The 14,905-nt window shown below is 39.7% G+C and overlaps 1 non-coding gene across 1 annotated transcript; it reads left to right on the top strand.

The window, feature by feature from the left end:
* Positions 1–13,748: 13,748 nt before the first annotated feature.
* Positions 13,749–13,855, top strand: LOC133058939 (U6 spliceosomal RNA). Its single transcript, XR_009693447.1, has one exon. It is a non-coding gene; the product is annotated as a U6 spliceosomal RNA (small nuclear RNA).
* The last annotated feature ends 1,050 nt before the right edge of the window (positions 13,856–14,905 follow it).

The raw sequence follows: 14,905 nt of genomic DNA, 5'->3' as shown, positions 1-14,905 counted from the left end.
CTAAAGCAATTAGAGAAGGAAGAAATGAAGAACCCCAGGGTTAGCAGAAGGAAAGAAATCTTAAAAATCAGGGCAGACATAAATGCAATAGAAACTAAAGAGACCATAGCAAAAATCAACAAAGCTAAAAGATGGTTTTTTGAAAAAATAAACAAAATTGACAAACCATTAGCAAGACTCATTAAGAAACAAAGACAGAAGAACCAAATTAACAAAATTAGAAATGAAAATGGAGAGATCACCACAGACAACACTGAAATACAAAGGATCATAAGAGACTACTACCAGCAGCTCTATGCCAATAAAATGGACAACTTGGATGAAATGGACAAATTCTTAGAAAAGTATAACTTTCCAAAACTGAACCAGGAAGAAATAGAAGATCTTAACAGACCCATCACAAGCAAGGAAATCGAAACTGTAATCAAAAATCTTCCAGGAAACAAAAGCCCAGGACCAGATGGCTTCACAGCTGAATTCTACCAAAAATTTAGAGAAGAGCTAACAAAGATCTTAAGTAAGACCTATCTTACTCAAACTCTTCCAGAAAATTGCAGATGAAGGTAAGCTTCCAAACTCATTCTATGAGGCCACCATCACCCTAATTCCAAAACCAGACAAAGATGCCACAAAAAAAGAAAACTACAGGCCAATATCACTGATGAACATAGATGCAAAAATCCTTAACAAAATTCTAGCAAACAGAATACAACAACATATCAAAAAAATCATACACCATGACCAAGTGGGCTTTATCCCAGGAATGCAAGGATTCTTTAATATCCACAAATCAATCAATGTAATACACCACATTAACAAATTGAAAGATAAAAACCATATGATTATCTCAATAGATGCAGAGAAAATTGACAAAATTCAACACTCATTTATGATTAAAACTCTCCAAAAAGCAGGAATAGAAGGAACATACCTCAACATAATAAAAGCTATATATGACAAACCCACAGCAAACCCATCACCTTCAATGGTGAAAAATTGAAAGCGTTTCCCCTGAAATCAGGAACAAGACAAGGGTGCCCACTCTCACCACTACTATTCAACATAGTGTTGGAAGTTCTGGCCACAGCAATCAGAGCAGAAAAAGAAGTAAAAGGAATCCAGATAGGAAAAGAAGAAGTGAAACTCTCACTGTTTGCAGATGACATGATCCTCTACATAGAAAACCCTAAAGACTCTACCAGAAAATTACTAGAGCTAATCAATGAATATAGTAAAGTTGCAGCATATAAAATTAACACACAGAAATCCCTTGCATTCCTATATACTAACAATGAAAAAACAGACAGAGAAATTAAGGAAACAATACCATTCACCATTGCAACAAAAAGAATAAAATACTTAGGAGTATATCTACCTAAAGAAACAAAAGACCTATACATAGAAAACTATAAAACACTGATGAAAGAAATCAAAGAGGACACAAACAGATGGAGAAACATACCGTGTCCATGGATTGGAAGAATCAATATTGTCAAAATGGCTATTCTACCCAAAGCAGTCTATAGATTCAATGCAATCCCTATCAAGCTACCAACGGTATTTTTCACAGAACTAGACCAAAGAATTTCACAATTTGTATGGAAATACAAAAAACCTCGAATAGCCAAAGTAATCTTGAGAAAGAAGAATGGAACTGGAGGAATCAACCTGCCTGACTTCAGACTCTACTACAAAGCCACAGTCATCAAGACAGTATGGTACTGGCACAAAGACAGAAATATAGATCAATGGAACAGAATAGAAAGCCCAGAGATAAATCCACGAACCTATGGACACCTTATCTTCGACAAAGGAGGCAAGGATATACAATGGAAAAAAGACAACCTCTTTAACAAGTGGTGCTGGGAAAACTGGTCAACCACTTGTAAAAGAATGAAACTAGAACACTTTCTAACACCATACACAAAAATAAACTCAAAATGGATTAAAGATCTAAATGTAAGACCAGAAACTATAAAACTCCTAGAGGAGAACATAGGCAAAACACTCTCCGACATAAATCAAAGCAAGATCCTCTATGACCCACCTCCCAGAATATTGGAAATAAAAGCAAAACTAAACAAATGGGACCTAATGAAACTTAAAAGCTTTTGCACTACAAAGGAAACTATAAGTAAGGTGAAAAGACAGCCCTCAGATTGGGAGAAAATAATAGCAAATGAAGAAACAGACAAAAGATTAATCTCAAAAATATACAAGCAACTCCTGAAGCTCAATTCCAGAAAAATAAATGACCCAATCAAAAAATGGGCCAAAGAACTAAACAGACATTTCTCCAAAGAAGACATACAGATGGCTAACAAACACATGAAAAGATGCTCAACATCACTCATTATTAGAGAAATGCAAATCAAAACCACAATGAGGTACCATTACATGCCAGTCAGGATGGCTGCTATCCAAAAGTCTACAAGCAATAAATGCTGGAGAGGGTGTGGAGAAAAGGGAACCCTCTTACACTGTTGGTGGGAATGCAAACTAGTATAGCCGCTATGGAAAACAGTGTGGAGATTTTTTAAAAAACTGGAAATAGAACTGCCATATGACCCAGCAATCCCACTTCTGGGCATACACACTGAGGAAACCAGATCTGAAAGAGACACGTGCACCCCAATGTTCATCGCAGCACTGTTTATAATAGCCAGGACATGGAAGCAACCTAGATGCCCATCAGTAGATGAATGGATAAGGAAGCTGTGGTACATATACACCATGGAATATTACTCAGCCGTTAAAAAGAATTCATTTGAATCAGTCCTAATGAGATGGATGAAACTGGAGCCCATTATACAGAGTGAAGTAAGCCAGAAAGATAAAGAACATTACAGCATACTGACACATGTATATGGAATTTAGAAAGATGGTAACGATAACCCTATATGCAAAACAGAAAAAGAGACACAGAAATACAGAACAAACTTTTGAACTCTGTGGGACAAGGTGAGGGTGGGGTGTTTCAAAAGAACAGCATGTATACTATCTATGGTGAAACAGATCACCAGCCCAGGTGGGATGCATGAGACAAGTGCTCGGGCCTGGTGCACTGGGAAGACCCAGAGGAATCGGGTGGAGAGGGAGGTGGGAGGGGGGATCAGGATGGGGAATACGTGTAAATCTATGGCTGATCCATATCAATGTATGACAAAACCCACTGAAATGTTGTGAAGTAATTAGCCTCCAACTAATAAAAAAAAATAAAAATAAATAAATAAATAAAGGAAAACTACTGCTATTCATATACATTTAACAACTGATCTCTACAGCACATACATTTTTGAACACAAAAATCAGATATATAACAACCTACCATACAACATGATCTTATCTAATTACTCTATAGGACTCAAATTAAATAGACTGTACCATCAAATTGGAGATCACATTTTAAATCAATTCATTTCCATAAAATTTGTGTGGTCATAAGCAGTAAAACCAAATTGCTTAATAATCACTTAGTAAATTGTAATACACCTGACTTGAAATTCAAGTTCATAGATTTTGATGAGTGACTCTTCAATGAAAATGAAATAATGTTTCATGCAAGAATACTCACTGAGATTTGAGAAAAACCCCTAAAACTTCAAATCACTTGTGTTTCATCTTCTAGTTTATTTCCTCTTATACCCCTTCTTAAAATTCTTAAGATTTTATTAAAATTCTTAATTCTCCAAGCCAGGCTTCAGCAATACATGAACTGTGAACTTCCAGATGTTCAAGCTGGTTTTAGAAAAGGCAGAGGAACCAGAGATCAAATTGCCAACAGCTGCTGGATCATTGAAAAAGCAAAAGGGTTCCAGAAAAACATCTATTTCTGCTTTATTGACTAGGCCAAAGCCTTTGACTGTGTGGATCACAATAAACTGTGGAAAATTCTGAAAGAGATGGGAATACCAGACCACCTGACCTGCCTCTTGAGAAACCTGTATGCAGGTCAGGAAGCAACAGTTAGAACTGGACATGGAACAACAGACTGGTTCCAAATAGGAAAAAGAGTACATCAAGGCTGTATATTGTCCCCCTGCTTATTTAACTTATATGCAGAATACATCATGAGAAACGCTGGGCTGGATGAAGCACAAGCTGGAATCAAGATTGCTGGGAGAAATATCAATAACCTCAGATATGCAGATGACACCACCCTTATGGCAGACAGTGAAGAAGAACTAAAGAGCCTCTTGATGAAAGTAAAAGAGCAGAGTGAAAAACTTGGCTTAAAGCTCAACATTCAGAAAACTAAGATCATGGCATTCGGTCTCATCACTTCATGGCAAATAGATGGGGAAACACTGGAAACAGTGGCTGACTTTATTTTCTGGGCTCCAAAATCACTGCAGATGGTGATTGCAGCCATGAAACTAAAAGACGCTTGCTCCTTTGGAAGGAAAGTTATGACCAACCTAGATAGCATATTGAAAAGCATAGACATTACTTTGCCAAAAAGGGTCCGTCTAGTCAAGGCTGTGGTTTTTCCAGTAGTCATGTATGGAAGTGAGAGTTGGACTATAAAGAAAGCTGAGCACCGAAGAATTGATGCTGTTGAACTGTGGTATTGGAGAAGACTCTTGAGAATCCCTTGGACTGCAAGGAGATCCAACCAATCCATCCTAAAGGAAAACAGTCCTGAATATTCATTGGAAGGACTGATGCTCAAGTTGAAACTCCAATATCTGGGCCACCTGATGTGAAGAGCTGACTCATTGGAAAAGACCCTGATGCTGGGAAAGATTGAAGGCAGGAGGAGAAGGGGATGACAGAGGATGAGATGGTTGGATGCCATCACCGACTCAATGGACATGAGTTTGGGTGGACTCTGGGAGTTGGTGATGGACAGGGAGGCCTGGTGTGCTGTGGTTCATGGGGTCACAGAGTTGGACACGACCTAGCAACTGAACTGAACTGATACCCCTTCTTAGGAATCTTCTTAGGAATCTGACTTAGTGGCATCAGATAACATCCAGGATAATAAGTTTTCACTGATTTTTTATAGAAAGTCTTGGAAGTAAAGATGTGAGGACCCAAGGAAGAAGTTCTAACTGTATCTTGTTCATCATGGTGGCTCCTGTATCTCCTAAAGTGATGCTTTCAGTGGGATTGTACTCACTCATTCATTCCATCACAATTCTGAATGCCAGCAAATATGTGCAAGTTCTGCACCACCACTGGGGTAAACAAAGAATAAGACCCAGTTCCTTCTCCTAAGGAGGCTATAGGCTACCAAGGGAAATGGGTCATACAGGTGATTACAATGAATATACCATGAATGTTTGGAAAGGGACTGCCATTAGCTTGAAAGGGAATGTGATGAAGTAATCTAATGTGTTACATGTGCATGTATGGGTGTGCATCTGATTAATTTAAATGTGCAATAAGAATCCTTATCTTCTGGGTCATTTCACCAAGTTCTATTTCCCTTTTTGGCTTCTTGATGCACCTATAGTAGTATTGGGCTACTGATTCACATTGTTCTGGGTTAGGCAGTACCATGACTCTAATTACATTTGTTTTCTTACGTTTAAGAGCAATAAATTATTCTCTTTAGAACATGTTAAATTCCCAGTTTTAAAGAAAAACATGTAACAACATAAGCCTTTCTGACTTTTTATCTTGACCTATTCTAACCATTATTATATTTTGAATAATTATAGATATACTAAGTTTTATTTTAATTTTTAGCTGTCTGTATGATTAAAATTCTAAGCAAATTACAAAAATTTAATTTTTAGCTGTATGGTTAAAATTCTAAGCAAATTTACAAAGCAAAACAGCACTAAGCAAAAAATAATAAATAGTCGCTATTTAATTTACCTAAAAATATTAGTGCTCCTAGGTAGTAACTGAATAAACATTTGCACTTGTTTCATATTTTGAGAAACAAATTCTTCTAATTACTTTGGTATTTACATGATAGTACACTGATATCTCAGGTTCAATCTCTGGGTCGGGAAAATCCCCAGAGGAGGAAATGGCAACCCAGTCCAGTATTCTTTCCTGGAAAATTCCATGGACAGAGGAGCCTGGCAAGCTACAGTCCATGGTGTCTCAAAGACTCAGACATAACTGAGCCACTGAGCACACACACTTACACATATATTTCTATTTCTTCTCACCATGGTCAAATCAGACACCTTTGCATAATAGTCAAGAAATCAAGTGAACAGATTCTGATTCTCTCTCTGTGACTCAAGAAATACACTAATCTTTCTTCTTTCACATGTAAAAAGTGGAGTGGGGACTTTTTTTTTTTTTAAATCTCTAAGTCACCTTTCATCTTCTCTGCATTTTTTGTCATTTTTCAAAAATTATTTGTATACTATGCACTCGGCTGTAAACCAAGAATACAAAGGTGAATAAATAATACATGGTCTCTGCCCTAAGTTGCTCAGAGTCTATTAGGGGAGAGAGAACTGTAAACATAATTGTAGTCCTATTTGAAAAAGACAATAATAGTTAATATTTAATGAATCTTAAGTATGTGCCAGGTTCCGTGCTAAGTATTCTGCATGTATTATTTAATTTTTTCTCCACAATAAAATAATCATTAAGGAAACACCATCATAACCTGCATTAAACAAATGAAGACACTGAAATCTGGAGAGTTTGTGGAACTTGACCAAAGTCACACAGCTCAATGTGAGCAGGGGATGGAGCTGAGATATGAATTCTGGTGGCCTGACTTCAGGGCCCATGGTCTTAACCATTGGGTATACAGCATCTAAGAGGAGAAATAATAGTATGGAATGCAGTGATGATGTAGGTAAAAGCAACAGGGGGTCAGAGAGAGTCATTCATTCTTGCTTGGAACACTTTATTTTACTCATGTTTTCCTAGGATAATTTTTAACAGTGCCCCTCAAAATATCTCAAGAGGATAATAATTATATGGTCATCCTATTCACAGAGAAGGTTGCATTTGGGCTTACATTTTAAAAAGCAAATGGGAAGGAAATCCAAAGATTATGTATAGCTGACTCACTTAGCTGTAGAGCAAAAACTAACACAACATTGTAAAGCAACTAAACACCAATTTAAAAAAAAAAAAGCAAATCTGAGGTGGCCAGCTGGAGAATGGGTGGTTCAGGAAGAAGTCCGCTCCAGGCAAAAGGAACACAAAACACCAGCTCAGGAGTCCAGCTCAGGAAAGAAGGACCTGGGCGCTGGGAAAGAAAACCTGCAGACAGATCTCAGCCAGCCACTAAACTTAGTAGTTGGTGTTAGTTACTCAGTTGTGTCTGACTCTTTGCAACCCCATGGACTGTAGCTCGCCAGGCTCCTCTGTCCATGGGATTCTCCTGGCAAGAATCCTGGAGTGGGTAGCCATTCCCTTCTCCAGGGGATCTTCCCAACCCAGGTCTCCCACACTACAGGCAGATTCTTACTGTCTGAGTTACCAGAGGTCAGTTTTTAATTCCAATCCCAAAGAAAGGCAATGTCAAAGAGCACTCAAACTACCACAAAATCGCACTCATCTCACACGTTAACAAAGTAATAATCAAAATTCTCCAAGCCAGGCTTCAACAGTAGGTGAACTGTGAATTTCCAGATGTTCAAGCTGGGTTTAGAAAAGGCAGAGGAACCAGAGATCAAATTGCCAACATCCGCTGGATCATTGAAAAAGCAAGAGAGTTCCAGAAAAACATCTACTTTTGCTTTATTGACTATGCCAAAGCCTTTAACTGTATGGATCACAATAAACTGTGGAAAATTCTGAAAGAGATGGGAATACCAGACCACCTTACCTGCCTCCTGAGACATCTGTATGCAGGTTGGGAAGCAACAGTTAGAACTGGACATGGAACAACAGACTGGTTCCAAATAGGAAGAGGAGTACGTCAAGGCTATATATTGTCACCCTGCTTATTTAACCTATATGCAGAGTACATCATGAGAAATGCTGGGCTGGATGAAGCACAAGCTGGAATCAAGACTGCCGGGAGAAATATCAATAACCTCAGATATGCAGATAATACCACCCTTATGGCAGAAAGTGAAGAAGAACTAAAGAGCCTCTTGATGAAAGTGAAAGAGGAGAGTGAAAAACTCGGCTTAAAACTCAACATTCAGAAAACTAAAATCATGGCATCTGGTCCTATCATTTCATGGCAAATAGTTGGGGAAACAATGGAAACAATGAGAGTATTTTGGGGGACTCCAAAATCACTGCAGATGATGACCACAGCCATGAAATTAAAAGATGCTTGCTTCTTGGAAGAAAAGCTATGACCAACCTAGACAGCATACTGAAAAGCAGAGACATTACCAACAAATGTTCATCAAAGCTATGGTATTTCCAGTAGTCATGTATGGATGTGAGAGCTGGACTATAAAGAAACCTGAGCACTGAAGAATTGATGCTTTTGAACTGTAGTGTTGGAGAAGACTCTTGAGAATCCCTTGGACTACAAGGAGATCCAACCAGTCCATCCTAAAGGGAATCAGTCCTTAATATTCCTTGTAAGGACTGATGCTAAAGCTGAAACTCCAATAGTTTGGCCACCTGATGAGAAGAACTGACTCATTGGAAAAGACCCTGATGCTGGGAAAGATTGAAGGCTGGAGGAGAAGGGGATGACAGAGGATGAGATGGTTAGATGGCGTCACCAATGCAATGGACATGAGTTTGAGTAGGCTCCGGGAGTTGGTGATGGACAAGGAAGCCTAGTGTGCTGCAGTCCATGTGGTTGCAAAGAGTCAGACATGACTGAGCAACTGAACTGAACTGAACTGAACTGAACCAGTTGCAAATATTCCCTACACCACAACAAGAAGGAGCTTTCAAAAGCAAAGTGATACCAGGCCAGCCCTCTGACAAAATCCTGTCAGTGGTCTTCCATTGCTCCTAGAATAAAGCCTGAATTCCTTACTATGACCTCCAAGGCCCATGGGATCAGCTTTTCCCCTGTCTCCGTCCCCATGCTCACTTCAGCCTCACTCTCTCCTCTATGGCCAACTTCGAGTTTTACATCTTTTCCCAATTTCTCAGAGAGGGACTTTCCTGCTTAAAGTCCTCCCCACCCCCAGCTCTACCGAATTATCTATTCCAGCACCCAGCTTAGGTCCCTTATTGCTTCATCCCCTCAGTTAACTATTTTGGGTATTTATGTTGTGTATTTATTGGTCATCTGGCTCTAACATTAGAATGTCAGCCCTCAAAGGCAAGAGCCTTAACTGTAATGTTCACAGGTATATTGCTCTTACCAGCAAAGTAACCTGTAAATACAGGTGTTTTATGAATTATAGCTGAAAGAGTGAAGTGTTAGGTATAAAAGCAAAAGCAACATGGAGTTGCTAAGAGGACTCTCAAGGATGGAGCTTGGAGGCCACGAGCACTCTGACTTATGCACATCTCAGTCTGTTCAGAATCTGACCTTTGACCACTAACTGTCTTAACAAAGGCATTCAGAACATCTGCCAGAAACTCAAGATACTTAGTCGCTCAGTTGTGTCAGACTCTTTTGCAATCCCATGGACTGTAGCCCACCAGGTTCCTCTGTCCACGGGATTTCCCAGGCAGGAATAATGCAGTGGGTTGCCATTTCCTTCTCCAGGGGGATCTTTCCGATCCAGGGATTGAACTCATGCCTCCTGCATTGGGAAGCAGATTCTTTATCACTGAGCCACCAGGGAAGCCCTGCAAGATCCTTACCAGACCCTAAAAAAACACATGATAATCTATCTATTTATCAGACCCTACCCGAACACAATTCATGATTCCTTAAAGACAAATCTTTTCTTATTTGCATCAGTCAATCACAGTTCTTGTCAGGCAACTTTTCACAACTTTCTAGCTTTTTATTTTTATAAACCTTTGACCCTCTTTCTTCCCCGAATCATCTTTCAAAGTTACCTGAATCTATGCCTCTCAAATTGCAATTCTTAAGACAATCAATCTTTTCTTATCTGCAGCCTCCTAACTTTATTTTTTTTGGTAGACAAGGTACTATACTGAATGTACTACACTCCAAGAATACTTGCATTTTTAAAGAAGATAAAAACAGAAGGCAATGTTTAACATGTGGAAATAATCTAATGTTAGACTGGAAGCACTGGTTTAAAAGAGATTCTTTCAAATACTTCAATCTTTACCTGAAGATATATTCAACTCTGCTGATCACTTAACTGCCATGGCTTTAGTAAGGACAATCACAACAACGAAAACAATCACTGTCATCATCTGTTGAATTATAATATCATATGCCAAGTACTTTATATACATTATTAGTCAGTTTTTTATTTGATTTAGGGTAATGATATCTTTCTTGCCCTTCACTCCACTATACTTACCAAAGATGTGAATAATGAAATTTTTTAAATGACTATGTGGTTCCTAGTGTGCCTATAAAAATACTTTAGAAAATCAGAATAGCTTATTTCTTTTTTGCAAAGTGAATATTACACATTTTTAAACACCACATATATTAATTTCATTGGCACTCTTGGCAAACCAATCAGGACATAGATTTCTTTAGGGTACTTGAAGAGTATACTTCCCTAATAGCTCAGTTGGTAAAGAATCCACCTGCAATGCAGAAGGCCCCGGTTCAATACCTGGGTTGGGAAGATCCACTGTAGAAGGGATAGGCTACCCACTCCAGTATTCTTGGGCTTCCCTTGTGGCTCAGCTGGTAAAGAATCCACCTGCAATGTGGGAAACCTGGGTTCAATCCCCAGGTTGGGAAGATCCCCTGGAGAAGGGAAAGGCTACCCACTCAAGTATTCTGGCCTGGAGAATTCCATGGACTGTACTGTCCATGGGATCAAAAAGAGTCGGGCACAACTGAGTGGCTTTCACTTTCACTGACTCACTCAAGGTAGGATTTTTTTAACACTCACTAAAGTAAATTTCAAAAGAGACTGGCAGGCATATAAATGAAAGGGTGGGAAGTTTTAAGGGTATATGATACAGCGGAGGTTATATGAAACTCAACTGGGAGTGTTACCAAAATAAGAACAGCCTGTGCAGACTATGAAAATTGGAAAATCTTAGCAAACAGGAATTATACTAGGAAGAGAAACACATTAAGGCAAGCATAAGAGACTTTTTGTAATGAATTTTAATTCTTTCCTGAGCCTTTGTTGTTATTTGCTAACGTACTTTCCAAAGGTGGAAAACTAAAATTTATTTTCTCATTAGCTTTATTCTTTTCCACAGGCAGATATCAACTCTTTGCAGACCCTCACTTCAGAAATACATACAGCTAAAATTAATACGGTCTATATTTCCCCTTGCAGTACTTACAAACACATTTGTATCACAATGAAATCAAAATTGCTTAGGGTAAAATGTATTTTACCTACAGAAGCAATGTAAAGAGAAAAGCATTCTGGGATAGGAGTGTTCTAAGAACTTTCCTCATTATTATCATATAAACTGTTCTATTAAAAAACTCAGGTGGGACAAAATAATTTAAATAGCCAACCTTCAATTGCTTTTTCATTCTGGAAATACTGGAGCATCAACAAACAGCAGTGAATAATGACTGAGCATCTGTTGCTCCTAGGACACCCTCTTTAAACTCTGAGGACACAGAATTTTAGGCAGAAGCCTTGCTGTCAGATGAGTGAAATATCCTGGTAGGTACACAAAACATACACGTGCCTGCAGTCAATCACAAATCAACCATAGGATTTAGATGATGAAGGAATTAAGGCACAAAAGGAAAGAGTGAAGGCAGGCCAAGCTTAGATTTACTAGCAGGATGATCTTGGATAGGTTGCTTATCCTCTATTAATATAATGTTAGTAAGTAATAATGGCCTTCCCTGGTAGCTCAGACAGTAAAGAATCTGCCTGCAATGCAGGAGACCTGGGTTTGATCCTTGGGTTGGGAAGATCCTCTGGAGAAGGAAATGGCAACTCCAGTGTTCTTGCCTGGAGAACTCCATGGATAGAGGAGCCTGGCAGGCTACAGCCAATGGGTCGAAAAGAGTCAGACACGACTGAGCGACTGTCACTCAGTAAGTAATAATAAACAGGATTAAATAAGAATTAAACCAGTTAACATATTTAAAGTATTTAGCATATTATAAAAATCAACAAATGTCAGCAAGGGCAGTGGACGTCCTTGCTCGTGGTTATGACAGTTAGGTGGTAGGTTACTGAAGGTGTAGATAGTTTTTATGGTCTAGAAAATCTGGAGAACTCGTACCTATCACATATGACATGATGACAGCATCCCACACCTGTCACACTAGGTCCCCAGGGTATATATGAGGTGTCCCCAGGTTGTGCTGAAATATGTCAGTATCACACACATGTCACACAGGGATCCCACCAGGTCTGCACCTTTGTGTCTCCAGGCAGTGCTGGAGTGACATCGTCAGGCACCCTCAAGTGTGTGGCTGTGTGCTGTAAAAACACACTCACACTGTGTGTGCTTCCAGATGAGTCAAATACAAAGTTTTCAAAAAGAGGCTAAATTCTCTCTGTTGAAAACTGGGAAAGAATCTCTCTGTTGTTCTCAGGGTATATGCCTTAGAAGGCTTCTGAGTGCTTTCTCATCTCTTTAAATGTATCCCGCTAAAGGGACTTCCATGGTGGTGCACGGGATAAGAATCTGCCTGCCAATGAAGGGGACACAGGTTCGATCCCTGGTCCAGGAAGATCCCACATGCCATGGAGCAACTGAGCCTGCGAGCCACAACTACTGAGCCTGTGCAGAACAACTACTGAAGCCCACACACCTAGAGCCGGGGCTCCACAACGAGCGAAACCACCGCAATGAGAAGCCTGTGTTCCGCAATGAAGAATAGCGCCCCCTCCGCACAACTAGAGAAAGTCTGGGCAAATCAGTGAAGATTCAGCACCCCAGAACAGCCAAGAATAAATTTTAAAAATTTAAAGAAAAAAAAATGTATCCCGCTAAACACTAAATAGGTCTTTTGTCAGCCAGTCTTTTTTTTTTTTTTTTTCAATTTTATGATATAGAAATGGCTCAACATCCTGAGAGCCATATTTTTCAAATATACACATCAAGGAAATAGCTCCTTCTTCTTCCAGTTCCTGAGGGACTGTAGGAGCCAGAACTCAGTAGGGAGCTTGTTCCAACGCGCAAACTCTCACCTGCCAATGCAGGAGATGTAAGAGACACAATTTCCATCCCTGGGTGGGGAAGATCCCCTGGAGAAGGAAATGGCAACCCACTCCAGTATTCTTGCCTGGAGAATACCATGGACAGAGGAGCCTGGTGGGCTACAGTCCATAGGGTTGCAAAGAGTTGGACACGACTAAAGTGACTAAGCACACTCCTCATAAAGATATGAGAACTTTGTTCTTCCTCTGGATGATGCCCATAGGCTAACAGATAGCTGCCCCAGTCACCGGGTGAAGTTAGGATGAACTATGTCTGATGAAGGGTGCTATCAAGTCCTCTTGAGTATTAGTCACTGTATATCTTGAAAACATATATGTAATGGGTCCTATCTCCTTGGCTACTTAAAAGGGAGAGAGGTTGTTTGTTTTTTGTTTTTTTGCAATGTCTTAGTGTATTACCTACAATGCACATCACTTTCTGGTTTAACATTTATTCAATAATACAAGCGTTTCTTCTCTAGTTTTAAAACAGAATATCTAGAGGCTTAGATTCAAGAAAAAAAATGCAGATTTTATTTTGTATGAAGGGAATCACAGAGGGAGAGTGTGAGAGTGGTGTGGGGCTTCACCTGTTATGGAGTATGAGTATTAAGTAGCCTGGCCTTCCTGGAATGCAGACCCCATATAAGAAGCAGCTAAGTGCTCGCTTCAGCAGCACATATACTAAATTTGGAATGATACAGAGAAGATTAGCATGGCCCCTGTGCAAGGATGACATGCAAATTCATGACGCGTTCCATATTTTTGAACAGAATTTTGGACTCTGTGGGAGAAGGCAAGGGTGGGATGTTTCGAGAGAACAGCATCGAAACATGTGTATTATCTAGGGTGAAACAGATCACCAGCCCAGGCTGGATGCATGAGACAAGTGCTCAGGCCTGGTGCACTGGGAAGACTCAGAGGAATCGAGTGGAGAGGGAGGTGGGAGTGGGGATCGGGATGGGGAATACATGTAAATCCATGGCTGATTCATGTCAATTATGACAAAAACCACTACAATATTGTAAAGTAATTAGCCTCCAACTAATAAAAATAAATGGAAAAATAAATAAAAATAAAAATAAACAGGGATAAATCTCAAAAAAAATAAAATAAAATAAAGAAGCAGCTAAGTCTGAGAGACTTCCATTGCCAGGCAAAGCATTCTATCCCATGGGAAAAGGAGAGTCAATCAAATTTTGAGCTGGGAAGACACATTGGTAAAGAGATCATTTTAAGGAAAATAACCTAAAAGGGCTTCCCTGGTGGTGGCTCAGATGGTAAAGAACCTGCCTGAAACATAGGAGACCTGTGTTCAATCCCCGGGTGGGAAAGATCCCCTGAAGAAGGGAATGACTACCCACTCCAGTATTCCCGCCTGGAGAATTCCATGAAGAGAGGAGCCTGGCAGACCACAGTCTATGGGGTTGTAAAGAGTCAGACATGACTGAGCGCCTAACAATTATGTGTATATTAATCTGAAAGTAGTATTCAAGATGTATGGAAAAGGTGAATACTTGAGAGATCCACAAACCAATGGGGAGACTTGTAATATGCATATAAAGGAAGTGCATTTTAGACAACTTGCCCTTTACAAAACTGAATATGCCTTATGAAATTGTCTGTGGTGATATTCTGACAGCTGGTGGAATTCCACCAAACTTCGCTTCCCACCCTCCACTTCAGACCCTCTCTTCAGGTCTTACATCTCTTGTTTTCACTGCTTTTAACTTGGATGCTCATACTATGTCTAGCATCTTTGTGAAGGAGCCCTTGGCAGGCTGGCTGTCTGCGCTCACTCAGAGACTCCCTGCAGG

Source organism: Dama dama, chromosome 6 (genome assembly GCF_033118175.1).
Source record: "Dama dama isolate Ldn47 chromosome 6, ASM3311817v1, whole genome shotgun sequence".
Classification (NCBI taxonomy): domain Eukaryota; kingdom Metazoa; phylum Chordata; class Mammalia; order Artiodactyla; family Cervidae; genus Dama; species Dama dama.
The sequence above is the reverse complement of the archived record's forward strand: the minus strand, read 5'-3'. Positions and strand labels throughout refer to the sequence as shown.